The sequence below is a fragment of the Idiotropiscis lumnitzeri genome, chromosome 10 (assembly GCF_059441095.1).
Source record: "Idiotropiscis lumnitzeri isolate Australia: NSW breed Sydney's pygmy pipehorse chromosome 10, RoL_Ilum_1.0, whole genome shotgun sequence".
NCBI lineage: Eukaryota > Metazoa > Chordata > Actinopteri > Syngnathiformes > Syngnathidae > Idiotropiscis > Idiotropiscis lumnitzeri.
In genome coordinates, this window is record NC_142400.1 from 14,443,868 (window position 1) to 14,450,273 (window position 6,406).

Consider the following 6,406-nt stretch of genomic DNA (forward strand, 5'->3'; position numbering starts at 1 on the left):
GAAATATGAAGTGGTGGTTACACCCATCGCAGAATGGATAATTGGAATGGACATACTGGCTGGAATGACCTTGCACCTGAAAGGGCAGTAAAATCGCCCAGTTGGTAATAAAACCGTGCAATATGACAACAGTTCAGGAAATTCCTAAACCAGTGATAAGATCTGGGCGAGGCTCAGGGGGCTTTGGCTCAACCGACAGGGCCGGAGCTAAGGTTTGGGTAAAACAAAACTCAGGGCCCCCCCCGGGCTGCTGAGATAATTGCACAAGGAGACGACGCTACAGTGAGCGTCTTATTTGAAGGAGAAGAAAAATGTGTTATTTACGTGAAAACTAATCTGTGCCTTTCAATTGTAGGAACTAACTGTGTTCATTACAGCCGGTGTGGATGACGTGGTGGGAGTTGTTTGTGGGACGGGCCGGCAACGGATCAAGACGCCATGGCCGTTATCAAAGTCCGGTACGGTGGTGGTGTCGGCTGCTTGGTCATCCTCTTCCTTGACCTTGGTGCCATGGTCCAACTCTCCTGGGAGCAAACGACCGGACGCCTTCTGTACCCCCGAATGCAGGGCCCGCTGTCATGGAATCTGACCGGCAGTGAGAGGGTCAAGGGGGTCAACGTGACCCAGGATGGAGTGACGTGTCCGGGGGGCGGGCTGTGTGCGGTGGCCAACCTCACCGCTGATGCAGTATTCTGGAGTCCTGGAAAAGAATCAACCCAATGGCTGTTTCGTAATGGAACTAGAATCTGGATCAAGTCCAGGGTGGAGCTGTGCGCAGTGAAACCAGGTACGATGGAAGGAGATGTCAAGAGCTTTTGGTTCAGAGCAGAGTGTGATCCGACCCGTCAAGGAAAGAACTGGACCAAATGACTCATCCCAGAGAAGGGGAGAGGCGTTAGTAAAGCGACCCCCCCCACACACACACATTACAAACACCCAGCTGGTACCTATAATTGATACATGTACACCCTTGGCACAATCAGCAATAACTACGAAAATGTATTGTATTTCCTGTTTTTCCCACGTGTGTTCGAAAGAAGAGAGAGTGTTAACACGACACCTTATTGGGGGGAACCGGAACGTTATTGGGGGTATCTAACACCATTGATAATGAAGTGACACGCTATAAATTAGCTGGGACCGGACAGGGAACTCATGATGCCCTACTAAAAGTAGGAATGTGGCTTCCTAATTCAATAGTGGGACAAAACGAAAATGCTAAACTGTGGCAAAATGTATTTAAATGGGAATTAAATATGTGGAACACCACTAGTGAAGTGTTAACCAATGTAACTAAACAGCTAAACTGGACCACATGTAGCATACAAAACCTACATGCGCAGACGCAAAAAGAGCGTTTCGTACGAGTAATGACTACAGGAAATTACCAGGAGTGGCGTAGTGTCTGGAATATATCCTCTGAGTTGTGGTGAACCCAAACACAAACCAGACCTTTAATACCGATCTTTGCGAAAACACTGATAAAGGACTAGCTTGTAAATTGCATCATGAATTTGTTAATCCTTGCTTAACCAACGTAAACTTCACCTTGTGCGATTGGTCGAGGGAACCTAGTAGGGACATTTTGTGGCAGGTGGGGCCGCATACCTCAGTTGGGAAACGGGACGTATTGGTTGACAAATTACACAGTTGCTAGCCGGTTTACGGCTGTACAATGGGAAGTGCTACGCACACCATGGCAAATCTCTTTGGAGCGTTTCAAATGCGCATTGGAACGATCCACTGAGGTAAAGAAATTGATAAAGTCACATGCGTCCAATGTTTCCCAACTGATGGTATCGACATTGCATGCTGCTAAAATCATTCAGCAACAGTCTGCTCATCATTGGTGGGACATATTTTCAGGCTTGTCACAAACTGCTAGGGCAACGTTGCTTCCACCAATGATTTTGGTTTTAATAGCTATCGCTTTGACTACGCTATGCAATATTGGAATTTGTGTTTATGTTCGACGAATTCGATTAGAAGTAGAAAAAGAAATATATCATTGCATGGAACCATGAGAATAAAAATTGAAACTGTCAATTCTTGGTATAACCGTTATGTGTGTGAACTAACTTTAAATTGAGAAGAAGAAGGGCATATCTTTGAATATGTCCGCCGGATTGGAAATGAATATACCAGGCGAGAAATCCATTGTACCACGCGCATAGACATGTTGACTCATGTGGTGGTAAATGTTTTACAGGATCATTGGTTTTGCTTTGCTCACTCATATAATGTACCATGGTTTCAGTGGATATTGGATAATTGGGAACAATACGTTAACGGGTTAATAAATTAGTGGAACCTGTTTGCATCAATTGGTGGCAAAACACCAGGAGTGGAATGAAGTGAAATATGGTTTATTAATGTTGTTTTACCACATAAATGCTGCATAATAACCATTTTATACCTATATGCACGCGTTAGTAGATGTCTGTGTTTATGTGTTATGAGAATTTGCGCAGGCTGTGTCTATATGTTGTGAGAATTTGCACAGGCTGCATCTATGTGTTATGAGAATTTGCACAGGCTACATCTATGTGTTATGAGAATTTGCACAGGTTGTATCTATGTGTTATGAGAACGGGAATAATTGGAAAGAATTCGTACAGGGCCTAAGCACCAGGAATGTCTGACTCATGTGAAAAGGTACAGTCGATAACGAAAAGGGAGTGAGGATTGGCAGAGGCCAAAGTTGTGCGAAGGGCCATGCGAACCATCAAAGCGCACTCGAACGGGAGGGGTTGGGATGAAATATTGGCTATAAGAATGTGACGAAGGCAAAACGAAAGTAGAGTCGGCTGAGGGTTTTACGCGCGGACGCCCAGCATCGTATTTTTTGCTCGCATTACTGAGGACGCCGGGGCTCTCCGTCCTTCCAGCACACGGTAATGAGATTTATGTCTTGCATGTAATCTATGAGCTGAAATACAATTGTTGCTTGCTTGCTTGCTTGTACACTTTATACTGTGGGTTAAATAAAATGTGCCGCTTGTTTAACGCAGTGAAGTGTTTGTTGTCCATGTAAGTCGCCGACGATCCGCGATCCTGAAGTTAATAATAAGTCATAGCAATTGATCAGAGTTGTGACTATTATATTATTTGATACTGTAATTGATTGTAAGCAGTGTCTAGTCAAGGGCTCACGCTTGTCTGATTGGACATAACAGACAGCTTAACCCATTGTAGCCTGGCTATTGGGCATCAGTCTCGCTACTAGTCACTCTTATTGATGCTGTAATTGATCATAAGCAGTATCAGGAATTGTTTTTCAAAACAATGAGTCATATTGTCAAATGAAAAGCTCTGTTGTTTGGATTGGCTGCGTATTTTTTAAGTGACACAACATCCATGATGAAATGACAAACAGTTCTTCAAATGCAATTTTTCAGAATGTCTGCATCCTCTCCACAAAGATCAAGGTTAGATGAGAAACTGTCCCTTATTGTTGCTGCTGCATTACCGTTTCCTCCTAACACTCCTCATTATGGCTTTATTTGGATGAGAGGAGCAATCATTTGTGTCTGCGCTCTGTTTTCTTGGCCTGTGGAAGAGTTGCTCTGGGGGACTCAACTAGCCATTCACGATAAATGGGATGTGGCATGGCAATCTGTGAAAAGAAGCTCAGGTCATAATATGTGCCCTCATACATAAATTACGTAGTTAATGCACAGCTAATCTTCCAGACAGACATAGTATCACCCGCTGGTAATATTTATACGCAGTGCATCTGAAAGACTGACATCAGCAATCACATCAGCATTAATAGTTTCAAGTCCCTATCCCACTGAGGGGCAAACAATTGCGATTGATGGTGAAGGTGGCAAAAGACGCGTTCACCTCGGAGTACGTCAGGGATTGTACAAGGTTGGAAATGTTTACAAAATGTTTGCCAAGAAAATGCAAGATTTTCTCCCTTTGCAAACACTCACAATTGTTCTTCGTTCTCAGTAGGACAGAGGGCTGAAAGAAACATTTGCAAATGTCTCTCCAGGCATTTTTTAGTTTTATGAATAAGGCCCGAGAGTCGAGGCCGGAATGGAGGTGAGGGGACTAACTGGCAAAAAAGGGTCAAATGCCCAGCTCCGTTGTCCCGTTTGAACAAGCGTGTTTTGCGCAACTGACTGACCACAAGTCCAGCATTCTCCTAAAATCATCTTGGATAGGGTCAAGTTACCCTCAACCCTAAATGAAGGAAATACGTCTACCAAGTCGATGGATTGACAATAATTTGCCAACAATATAAATGATGTAGCTTTTACGGTCCATATTATTGTTGCTAAAGCAGACATCTCAACCATTAAGGTGGCAATTGAGCAGAAAATAAGTCAAACTTGTGACTGCTCAACGAATGACCAGGCCTGACACGCATTCAACAACAACTTTATTAGGTCATAATATTTCACTGGCGGTTTTACAGCTTTAGCATGCTGCTTTAATGAGTCTTGTGAACAACCCATTTTGTTGCGTGACAATGGGATGCTGACGCATGAGGCTGTAGTAAAGAGTGTTGACCTTCAAAACTAAGGATTTACTAAGATATGGTAATGGTATGCAATTCTCAACATAGTATAGACCTCACTCAGGATGTGCATCTGCATTACTGAAGCCAATTCCAATAGTGAAACACTGCCAATGATGTTTAAACTTGTGGGCGGGTATTCGAGTTAATGGCCCCCATTTACTAGACGTGCGTACAAAATTTAGCTTAGCACACAAATAGTCATAATTTATTTTCTCCATGTGTGTTTTGTGTACAGCATTCGCTCGATTAATTTTGGAATGATTGAGAGGGATGGATTATGTAATTATATTTTGTCAGGTTTTGTGTTTTCTGCAATCTTTCTGATGATACAAGCCTTTTGAAAATAGGATAAAGATTGAGAAAGTTTGCGGCACTAGTTCCCTAGGCTCATAAAACTCAACTCAAGATGTTTGGGGTTTTTTTGAGACGCGCACCGCTACACACACAAACGTCTTAATTTCTCTCTTCGCCAGCACCTCCTCCATGTGTGCGTACTCCGATCGTAACTGACTGATGAATATTCATTATGAGGCCAGACATTCATTCATTGGTCCCCTGTGACGTGTTCAGTAATTTCGTCGGTCAGATGTGACAAGACTATGCGTAAATCTATTGATGGCTTGAAGCTTCTTCGTAAAAATTCATAAATAAAAAAGCCGCGGGGTTCAAAGAGTGGGGGGAAAAGTAGCGGCTTAAAGTCTGGAAAGTAAGGTTTTTCCATTGACGTGCGGAATTCTGTGGTAAGGACAACGTTATCCATCATTGAATAGCATAAACCAACATATGACATTTTGAATCATTTCTTTTTATTTTGGTCCTTGAAAGTATGTCTTTGCGGATAAATGCTTTTATTTAGAAAAAAAAAACAGTCAGTGTCCATGTGTATATGTGCAATGATGGAATGTCTCGGCAAAGTAATTATTTAAAATGTTTTGATTGGTTTATTCTTTGAAGCATTACTATGAATATGTTCAATGTAATGCCTTGATTTTAGTGAGCTTGGTACACCACAGCATTAATGCAAATGTTCTTATAATAATTAATTATACTAATAATTATCTATGGTAATGTTCAATTTCTATATTTTCCACATTCACGTTAAGAATGGAAACAATATTTCTGTTAAATGAACCTAGTGAGGAAGAGCGGTTCAGAAAATGTATGGATGGATGTATTACTGTTGGAGCACAGGAAAAATAATCTTGTATTTCCATTTATAAGATTACATTCTCATCATTACATGATTAATGCAATTAATACATTAAAATAACAAATTATGATTGCAGCTTGATCTTGATGTTTTGTAGTTAAACAGTTTGCAGAATTTCTTTTTAATGCTATTCCAAAAAAAACAAGGTAATGCTCCTGACAAAAGGATACAAATATGGAAATTCAGACAAATTGTTGTGGAAGTAAATTTTCATCAATTGGCGGCTGTGCGTTTATATTGAGCACTTTTCAAGACACCAAGGACGCTTTACAGTGCTGTGTTCCGTGTGAAAGCCATTCGGTTGTATTATAATTGGAATACAAGGCTCTATGTAAACTTGTCTTAAGTGATAATAAGGAGCAACACGTGATCAAAAAAAAAAATACCTTCAATTCATGTGTTACTACCCACCACCACTGCCAACTGACTATAACCTTTGTGCTGTTATGACTGAGGGACTTTTTCTTTCAACACAAATCAACCCAATCTATTGAGAGACAAAATGGATCATGCAGGGGTGACCCATCACCTCACGACAGGATCTTCTACAGAAACCACCCACATTATGTTTAGATGTAGTACTGCAAGTCTAACTTTCTCTGCAGCACCGCAAAATCACAAGGAACTAACCTGGCTACTTTCCTATTCACCTTTTACGCAGTGGA

The 6,406-nt window shown here is 41.5% G+C and overlaps 1 pseudogene; it reads left to right on the forward strand.

Annotated features, from left to right (window-relative positions):
* Positions 1-1,178: 1,178 nt before the first annotated feature.
* On the forward strand, positions 1,179-2,046 carry LOC148329443 (uncharacterized; annotated as a pseudogene).
* Positions 2,047-6,406: the final 4,360 nt, after the last annotated feature.